At 36.7% G+C, this 10,823-nt stretch overlaps 1 long non-coding RNA gene across 5 annotated transcripts; it reads left to right on the top strand.

Annotated features, from left to right (window-relative positions):
* Positions 1–3,866: 3,866 nt before the first annotated feature.
* LOC149174303 (uncharacterized) lies at positions 3,867–10,679 on the top strand. Of its 5 annotated transcripts, XR_016257927.1 has the most exons (4): positions 3,871–4,111; positions 4,246–4,316; positions 4,459–4,559; positions 10,363–10,679. It is a non-coding gene; the product is annotated as an uncharacterized LOC149174303 (long non-coding RNA). The 5 variants fall into 5 exon arrangements; XR_016257926.1 differs by having other exon boundaries at positions 3,867–4,059; positions 4,246–4,559; XR_016257925.1 differs by having other exon boundaries at positions 3,868–4,111; positions 4,246–4,559.
* The last annotated feature ends 144 nt before the right edge of the window (positions 10,680–10,823 follow it).

Here is a 10,823-nt window from a genome sequence, read left to right as displayed (position 1 = left end):
CAATCTATCTGATCTCCTGTAAAAACTTTTCTGGTCTTCACATTGAAAGTCAGAGAAGTCGAAATGTAAGAGGAATGCCATTAATTGTGCATGATTCTAGATATATTTTAGTTGTGCATAGTTCCATACATGTTTTCGCTGGGGTAAGCCAAACTATGCATATGGAATTTCTTAGAAATTCAACAGATTTATATAGGTTTAGTTCTTAGAAATTCAACAGATTTATATAGGTTTAGTTTAGTACAATATATGTGTTTCAGAGCTCTGTGACTAGCATATTCTTCCTAACAGTGTGTAAGAGGTATCTTGCAAGTCATGGCCCGTAGACTAGCAACAATAGGAATTATTAGCTGACCAACAAAAATACATGGGGTAACTACCAACCTTATCAGCCTTTGATGCAGTGTTTGATGAATTGGGTGAAGCAGATGATGAAGGCTAGTCCATCTAGATGTCGATGGAATACAATGCTATGACCAAGAATACAATATAAAGGTGCCCTTCATTCTTTTTCTCCCTCTGGTCGGGAAAGAGGGAGTTGCCACCGGGTACGGATGCGACTTACTAAAAGATGGGGTACAACCTCAAGCACCTGTCATGGGCACTTCTCTGTTGCTACCTAGAGGTTGGGCTAGTATTATTCGATGCGACACTTCTCTGTTGCTACCTAGAGGTTGGGCTAGTATTATTCAGCATTGAGAACCTCATCATGCAAAAATATAAGAGCAGACATAAAATATACAAGTAGGGTGAAACTAGTACTACTGCTCCTTATTGACTTATTACTTAGCCAAAGACGGTGCACGGAGCCTGACGACAAGCTGGGGCTGGCTTTTGCCTTCTTTCTGCCTAGGCCCCGTAAAGACCAGTGCATAGAAAGTACTAGGAAAGAAGATTATAGTATAGAAAAGATAGACATGCTAGGAAGACTAGACTGGAATACAGGCCATATAGTGGCATATAGAGTGTTCAACTAGTGGGAAATCTTCTAGCCAATGCAGTGATTAGGGCAAGCCTGAATTAAAGCAAGCAAGGTGAGTAATGCTAGATTTTCTATATCATAGCTGGTATTTCACAAGCAAGGTGAGTAATGCTAGATTTTCTATATCATAACTGGTATTTCACTTACTTTTGTTATGATTTTAGTAACTATATCTCTCGCTAATGCTTAATATACTCCAACTTTTCCACCTGTTACCCTGCTCTAGTTGTTGCTTTCCTTGATATTGGTTAAATGTTTACTAATTCTATTGATAGTGAACCAGGAATTGCATATGAAACTGCTTCCAGCTCTGCCTCTAGTGGTGCTGGGTGATCAATTGCCTTCCTTTCTGTTGCTTTGATTGGGTAGTAAACCGATAGTAATCTGCTTCATTCACAGCTGCGTCTACCTTTGCTGTTATCTTAGATGCTGCTTTCTCAGCGACTGCTCCCATTGACAATGTTGTGACTTGTCTGGTCAGGGTGGTGGCAATGAGGGATGTGCAATTTAAACGCCACAGAACAAGCTGCATTGCATGGCCTACAGGTGGCAGTCAATTGTACAAGGTGGCGGTTGTACAAGGCTACAAACGGAAGGTGGCAGTTGTACAAGGCCACAGATGGAAAGTATTCAAAAGAGGTACAAGGATTTCATGTAAACACAAACATTTAGTGTTTATAACTAATGCTAGCATTAGTTTCACTTGGAAAAGATAATAACGAAACATTCCAAGTTAATAGATGGTTTTGGCCTTCGCCTCGGGAAGAGGCAAAATAAGACGATGAAACTGAAAAACTATGGTCAGTGCACGATAGATCTAAAAAAAACTATAACCTAATTAGCCTAATTATCGGAGTCACTAATGTTTAAAAATCAAATCTGATTACTATAGTACCATGCCAGGCGAAACTGAAAAACTATGGTTAGTACCATGCCAGGCGAAACTGAAAAACAATGGTCAGTACACGATAGATCTAAAAAAAACTATAACCTAATTAGCCTATTTGTCAGGGTAACTAATGTTTAAAAATCAAATCTGATTGCTATAGTCCTATGCCAGGCGACATGGACTAATAAGATAGGATCGATCATAGAGAACAAATATTCACCAACTATCACCATGTCTTGCGGGAGGGTTATTGAATACTTGTAGATGGTATTCTCAAAAAGTATATGGAAGCATAGTCTTAACTTTCCCCTGCAACTCTTGAGCTTTTCGTCTATTTAAAGGAGGAAGTATAGAAGCAGTACCGCTTGAAGGAAAGTGGAGAACCTAACAAAACTAGATAAACAATTACATTTACAAACTCAACTAAAGGTTTATTCAACCAAGAAGGTTAACAAACTTTATCAGTTTTCATCCCTGAACAAGTTGTTGCCAAAAGTATGATGCCCATGAACACTGATAAGTACTCAGGTTAGTAAATTAATACAGGTTAGCAAATTAGTGACACAGGACAAATTCTTTTTATATATAGAAATGTGAAATTTATATAAATATAAATAAAATTCTCTTTATATATAAAATGTGAAATATATATATATATATATATAAAGGTCATGGCCAAACACACCAAATTGGTGTATGAGACCCCTTATACTCTTTTGAACCTGTGATTTTTTAGGAGGAAACACATGCTCTTAACCATTAGGCCTACTCAAGCTATATCATTCGGCCCACTTAAGCAGGAATTTGTGTGAATTCACTATGAAGCACTAGGAGGAATTAAATTTGTGGAAATGCAAACCTTTTTTCAAAATTTGCAATCAAAATGAAATTTACATTTTGAGAAATAGAAATTTGTATTTTGAGAAATTTTATCTCTCAATACTTAGTAAATCCAAAATTAAAATAAATTTATAATTACTTAAACACATCAATCTTTTAACATTTTTTTTAAAAACAAGTCCTCTTCTCACCTTCAACGTTATTATACTTGCCCGCCAGCAAGGTATAACGTATTCAGTTTTTTATTGACTTGCTATTAGTTTTTTTTTAATTAATTTTTTTTAAACCTATCCAAAGTTTAACGTTATGAAATTAAATTTATTATTTTTAAATAAAATATGATTGGTTGAAATGTCTCCCCTCTTATTGTGTAATGATGACAAGAATTGACTTCTATACTCTATTATTAATTACTATGTACAATAAATATAAATAATTTGAAAAATAACATTATATATTAATTACTATGTACCATAAACACAAATGGTTTGTAATTAAATTCAAAATCTCCAATTTTTCATTGTTGTAAAGCATTGAATAGACAATTTTTATGGGTTTTATTTTTTAATTTACAAAAAAATAATTTAAAAAATATAAATTTGAAAAAATAATGTGTACAATTTGCACAACTCTCTTATATCAATCTATACTCTAATGACATGAGATGTGTACTATAATATGAACATTATATAAAAAAATTGTCATCCTTCAATATTAAATAATTAATTATTAACTTGTTATTACTCTTTAATGTCAATTTTATATATATAAATGTTATCTACCAAAAAAATATTTAATTATATTAAAAATTAATAAAAATAAATAAATTAAACAAATATTTATATAATTTATTTTACAATTTTATTATTATTTGAAATACATACAATATATCAAGGCATTACCATATTTGATTAAACCAACAAGGCTTTACAATATTTGATTAAACTAACGGTAAAGAACATAGCTATATAAGCTTGTTGCTATTTCACTTTCCTAAATCATCTTCTCACCTTCAACGTTATTGCTATTTCACTTTTATATTATTGTGCTATTCATATTTAAATCCAAAAATAAAACAATTAGTCTAACAGTACAATGTCATTTGTAAAAATATTAATTTTTCAATTTTAAGAGATGTTGTTGCATTAAATTATTTATCCAATCTCACATCAGCTGAGTAACAGGGACCCGTTGTTCATACCCTCTCGAAACTCTGAGCCCTTCGACGCACTTTGTTCGTACCCACTGTCAATATTCGATTGCCCCTCACAGAAGCAACGTTCTACCGACCTCGCAAGCGTGTGTTTCAACCTGTGGAGCCTTTTGACGCATTTTGTTCATACCCACCGTCAGTACGCGATTGCCCATTACAGAAGCAACCTACTACCGACTAAGAAAGCGTGTGCTACTGAGTTTTATTAGACAATGCCTACAATTCATTTTTTGTTTTTATTTTGCCGCGTTAATAAATTCAATCACAAGTCTCACTTTCTTCCCATATTGCTTACGGAATTGTTGTTTACTATTTCAACAGAGATTTTATGGTTTCGAAGTAGATATCGATGCAGCCGCAGAGTTTCTCAGAACACATGATACGTTTTTTCTGTAATCTTTGAGACATATATACTGATTTTTTCTGTTTATTTTCACAGTGATGTTGCTCCATTTTGTTTTTAGGGTAATTAAAGCCTTATAATAATTGACGGTTGGCTGGAGTCTCAATAACATCGGCTTCTTGCACTTGCAGTGATTCTTCTTCCAGTAACATAATTTATTCTCTGTCCAAGAATTGTTTGAAGGTTTGGCCATTGGCTCGGAAATTTTATTGCAGAAAGGACATCGCCGCAGGTCAGCTAGGTTCAAACTTGATCTCAAAGATGAACATGTTACTGAACATCTATAGAAAAGGGGTAAACCAGTAAAAATATTATTAAATAAAATAAATGATGATTTATACTGAGACAAGTGTAAATTAAGACATCAGCTTGAAGAAAATATGAATTTAATTGAGGTGAAAACTAAGTGAAGTTATCTAAATGCTACAGCTTCTGTGACAACCTAATATGTAAATGCCTATCCTACTGATCAAACATCCAGGGTGGTATTGGAAATGAATTTTGTGCTACAACCAATTGTATTCGGAAGGGACAAAGGTGTGACAGTTGCAAGAAAACAGAGACACAATAGGGCATTGAAAAACAGGTCTTGTTCTGCTTGTGTTAATACACAATTAAAAAGCATGTGTTGTTCAGCCAATGGATTATACAAATTGCTTAAATGCCTTTGCTTCTGAAGCTCTCTCATAGCCTTTTTCCAATCTCCTTTTTATGCTTTTCAGACACTCTACTACTCTCTCCGTTCTTTCTATAGAAACTTTTGTTGTTTCTAATACCTATTCTTCTCTTTCTCAAGCCTATCCTACTCTTTTTATTGTTTGGCAGCCAAACTAGCTGCCTTGTTTTTTTTATCATTTGTTCCTTCTGTTTCACTTCTGCCAAGTCTATTTTTCTTTCTTATGCCTAAGCAAAACGTTTAATATGCTTATCGAAGCAAATGGTTGTGAGTGCTAACCAATCAAGGTGAATCGGATGAAGTTTTCTTCATTGTGTACCTTGTTAATTTTTAGGATTTTGGATAGAAACCTCTTACACCACTAGCTTCTGCAAGTTGATCAATGGGATCATCTGCCATCATCTATATCCAACTCTGTACCTTGCTCCTGTTCATCTTCTTCTTTGATTTCTGCACAGTAACCTACGATGCATTGGTTGTCCACATTTAGAGGCAACAAAGCCATAGCCAAACTCTGATCCTCTTTGCCGCTGATTTCCTGTTGTTTGAGATTGATCGTGCTTTGTTGAAGCCAATCTGAACCACTGGAAACAATTGCCATTGTAAATTGTGTGCTTCCTAGATCCTAATTGCTCGAGGTTCCCGTGATTAATTATTGTTGTCTCTTTACTTCCTCCCTTGGTGTTAGCCCTGAAATAGTCATGGCTATGAGTAATATAGTTAATACATGTAATAAGAGTGACGATGTATTACCGGCATCATGTAATAATTACGCGCAATAACGTAATTGGCATATGTAAGTTATATCAGATATGCTGGTGAACCATTTCCAACATAGCGTCATATAATTTGTCGCATCATTGGTATAAAGAGGTCCCATACAAACTTTGTTGATATATAAGGGTTATGGTTTGTGATTAGTGCACGAGGCAGTGTAAGAAGTTCAATGCTTAGACTTTTTGCCAGCTCAATTGTTTGTAATCCAATGTAGCTTCCATGACCATGAAAATAGCCTGTTAGTAGAAAAAACACCAAATCCCTATTGGTACATACTCTGCAAATGGTATAGCCAGTTTCCCCTCCATCATCCAAGCCTTAAAATTGAGCACCCAACAGGCTCTCGGCTCACAATGCTTAATGTTTTTCTTCAAAGCCTTGCTTCCATCGAGTAGATTATGCCTTCGAATGCGTTGGCCTATTGCATTTACGCAAAACAAGATTCTTATCCACTCCCTACCTTTTGGATTCCCCTTGGGAACATTTCTTCTCCCTTTGCTGGGCAGAAATTGCATGCTATAACTCCTCTAAACCTATAAACTAGTATCATCACAGTTCCAAACACGATGTTGTTTATATGGCTATTTCTATAAACTTGTGAAAATGTTGTCATAGTACTATGTCACTACTGCAAGCCGTAAATTAACTGCCCTATCATTGTGAACTCCTGTTGTCAGGAGAATAAGATCTGGGTGGCATTATCTTAAACCCAACCCACTAGGATTTTCCAAAGAAGCCACACTTTAGAGTTGTATATTTGGTCAGGTTAATCTGTAGGACATTGGCCTTAACCTATATTTTCTCTAGGCCATGGCCCATATCAACCATTTCCTTGCACCGTTTGACAATCTCTTCTTTTTTCACCTAGTCAAAATGATTGGAAGCCTTTTTCTGTGTGTGAGAGCCCATTTAGCCAATAGTGCACATTGGCAATAACTCTTAACTGTTTCTATCACAAAGTAACCATTAAAATTCTGGGTTATCAATGTCTTCTTTAGACCATCCTCTAATGTTGGCTAGGATAATTTTCTTACTTGAACAAGATCCTTAGACTGCAACTTGAGGAGGGCCTTTTGTGATCAGGCACATGTGCCTGCTATGCATTAGTCTAGAAAGGCGTTCGTGGTTTCCCATTTGGACGATTGGTGCCATGGCTGGGTTCCCCTTTCATCTTTGTCCTGATTGTCACATTATGGTAGGTGTTTAGTTGACCCACATGGGTCCCTCTACTAATTAGGATCTCTCTAGGGACTTGCACACTAGTTGGGGTGTGTGTTAGTTGGTGTGATGGTTGATTTCCCCTTTTATCTTTGTTCCCATTAATCACATTATGGTAGGTGTTTGGTTGAACCATTTGGGTCCCCTCCTTTGCTAATTAAGATCCCTCTAAGGTTTTGAGCATTAGTTGTGGATCCTCCCTTGGGTCCCTAGATGTCCCTAATTTGTTAGGGCATGTTCTTTGAGGTGATTACTTGGTCAAACTTTACCAAAACTTAAGTGGTGTTGGTGTGGAAACCAAATCGTTACCTTATGTAAGAATATTGTGCCTATTTTCCATGCTTTGCATGTTCCTATCGTACAAAAGAGGGTTCATTTGGGAAATATCTTTTGGAACGACCGCCTACTTGGTGCTTAGTGCAACAACTACAAATGTCTCTAAAGTGCCCCCAAATCTATAAATGTCGCTCCATAGTTGTGTATTAAAGGTATTTGATATGGTTTCCTTGTCTATGTCGAAAGTTAGTGCTTTCAACTTCGCTTTCAAGATATCTTGTCAAAGATGAATGGCTTGGACATTGATCATCGAATCCACTGTCCTCTATAGCTTTCGAGATCTAGGGACCTAGCCTACTTCGAGTTGACTAGGTTGGGATAGGGAGAGTCCAAACAATTAAGTTACAACTCACCATCTATTGCATATGGAAAATTCCTCAATTCATCATCCTAGCGGAGTTCGAGGGCCCCATCCTTTGCCCTTTGAGGCCATCTTTATTCTCATTTCCTTCACATAGTGCGAACCCAAGGAGACTCTACATTTTATAGAGATAGGTAACCCTATCTAGCTCTCTACTTCAAGTTGATTGGGGTGGGATAGGGAGAGTCCAAATCATTATGTTACAACTTATCATCCATTACATAATGACAATTCCTCAATCCATAATCCTGGTGGAGTATGAGGACCTCATCCTTTGCACTTTGAGGCCATCTTTGGACTCATCTCCTTCTTTCACAGAGTTCAAACCCTAGGAGACTCTACATTCTATAAAGATAGGTAGCTTTACCTAGTTCTGTACTCTTTCGAGGATATTGCTTCCATAGGTCCCCTAGACTAAGTCATTGCTAGTTTTTGGGGGCTTTTTGTGGTACATGCATAGACATTGGAGGCACACTCTTAGGATCTCCCTTTGTCAATGTAGAGTTGGCTCCCATCATCATTGAGTCAAGACATATAACCACATCCCACGCTTAGAGAAGACTTGCCAACCATGTCACTTATAGGAGACCGAGTTGGAGGAGCACCTCATTTTTAGATGTTTGATAAATTATGAGATCAGAAGGCAGTAACATTCTCTTTGCTATTGCTCAGGAGGTTCCCTCTCCACCTTTTCCCACTTTCCGAGGGAGGTTTTAAGGCATGAGGGAGGTTTTGAGGCACATACCATGGAACTCATGCAGTTTCCCCCCCCTCCCTGATACCACCAAGAGGATCAATCACTTCTTCCCTTTGTCATGTTTGTTAATGGAAGCATACAACATGTGGAGGTCCTAATAACTTCAGACACTAGATCTGTGAGACCTCAGGTTTCTTCTTGACACCCTTTGATGGGTTGATCAACATCCACAAGACTCTTGAGGAACTTCATTATAGATCCCTCTAGGCTAGTAGTCTAAGTAGGACTAGGAAGTCCTAGGCTTGGACTCACTCAGAGCACTATTCCCTAGGTCTTCCCTAGCAATTGACTTTACATTCATAGATTCTTACCTTCAACCTTAGATGTTAGGAGTGAAGGACCTCAATAGTCTTGGGTTCCCACCATAATTACACAACCAGGCCTCCTTGCCCCCAAATACTCTCCACATAACATTATCAACTATTTCATTAAATTAACTATTCATGGTGATTGATGACTCAAATGGAAGCAACCTTTCTCTTTGTTCATTTTTCCTTTGGCCCCAACATTCTTTGAGTCTTGACATCTGCATTGTATCCTCAACATGGTTTTATATTTGTATCATTGGTTTTTCTATGTACTAATTAGTTAGCTCTCTCTGTGTTTAGTAGAGTAGTGATAGGAGTTGCTTTCACACTCCCATTGTGTATTCACATTCATTGTATTCCCATTGCCCAACTTTGTGGTCACATGTTGGACATTAATCATAATATCTTACCTTTCTCCTACATCAAAACTTAGTGGAATTGCTAGCTCTTTTGCAATCTTGTAATCTCCTTTTAGCTTCCATGCTCTTGAGCCTGCTGGAATTTGTTCTCTATCTGGCACTCTTCTGTTTGGAGGCCGCTATAGGAGGTAATTTATTCTCCGTTTGGAATAGATCTTCCTTGTCTGATTTTGCTGACTTGATTTGAGGTGTTTGGTTCTATGACTGTCTACATCCGATCATCCAATCTCTTCTACTCTTGGGAACTTGTCTGCTTTTGCTGATTGATTGAGGTGTTTGGAATCATCCAATCTCTTCTACTCTAGGGAACTTCATCGCAAAGTTTGTAGAGGGTACATAGTTAATCATCCTTTCGTATATTTGATTTATATTTTAAGTTGTATGCTTGGCTTTTTTGTTGCTTGTTTCGTTTCATCTAGACATATCATATCCTAGTTTGTTTTACAATATAAAGAGCACTGTACAGGTATGTAGAGGACGCAGTAACCCTCTCTTGCTTGCTTCTTGATTGTTCTTTTCCTCTAAGCCCTTGTAGCCTTCCTTCTTTTGTTGTAGATCTAGTACAGATTAGAGTTCAATTATAGATCATGTCTAGTTAAGGGCTTTTGCCCAACTAGGTTAAACAAACGCTAGATTCCCTTCCTGGTTGCCAGATCACAAGACGGATTTGGGTTATCTACATAATGTTTGCTGCTTGCTCTTAGCATCGGGTAGAAACGAGGGTTTAATTAGGCTGCCATTCTGCCCTTCATTGAGTGTTGGCGGTGACTAGCAGGCACAGTGGGATTTAACAATGCAATAATGCTGAGTTTTGCAATTGACTATTAGTCAATTACAGTAGATAGGTGATATTATTTAGTATGATTGTTGCAAAATTTGTAATTATGAACAAAATAAGACAAATTGTCTGTTGAGTGATTGTTTTTCTGGATTTGTACATGTTGCCTGCATGGTTTGAAGTGGAATGCTCATTATGTTTGTTGTTAGGATCTATTTCTTGTTGATCCAAGGGTTGAGATTTGGTTTTGATTGATCCATGTCTGTTGCATTTGTTATTTTTTCTGCTGTCTCACTCAGAAATTGTTATGCATTTAATGAATTGTTCTTGTATCGTTGCTTTGCTCTGCTGTTCAGATATTGGTGTGTATTTAATGAGTTGTTTTTTTGTTTGTTGTAATTGCAGCCTTTCAGAAATAGTTGATTATACAGATAGAGTAGCAGTCTGACACTGCATTCATATTTATATAGGTGGGCACTGGTGGCAGATTATGGATCTGGAGATGTTATTAGAGATGACGGTTGCTAAATTTTCTCTAGAAGTGACTAATTCATCCTGGTTTGATGGAACTTCTTGAGATATGAGAATGCCCAGAAGAACCTTTTTATTTACATTGATGTATCTGTTACATGAGATTTTTGGGCTGAGGTTCATGTACTCTTGCAAACTGGGAGCGGGAATAATATTTCAGATTTTGAATATTTAAGTGAATTTTTTTTCCATTTTATGTTAAAATTTGTTTTGTTAGTGGTAATTTAATGGTTTTTATATTCCAGGAGTTAGATACCCCCCCAAAAAAGGGGTTTCCCTTAATATAAAAAGAATACTGTTAGGTTTCCTTTACTTCATAATTATTTATCTGCTTT

Source organism: Pinus tabuliformis, chromosome 4_1, assembly GCF_031772625.1.
Source record: "Pinus tabuliformis cultivar Carrire ecotype Pingquan chromosome 4_1, CPIR1, whole genome shotgun sequence".
NCBI classification, from domain to species: domain Eukaryota; kingdom Viridiplantae; phylum Streptophyta; class Pinopsida; order Pinales; family Pinaceae; genus Pinus; species Pinus tabuliformis.
The sequence above is the reverse complement of the archived record's forward strand: the minus strand, read 5'-3'. Positions and strand labels throughout refer to the sequence as shown.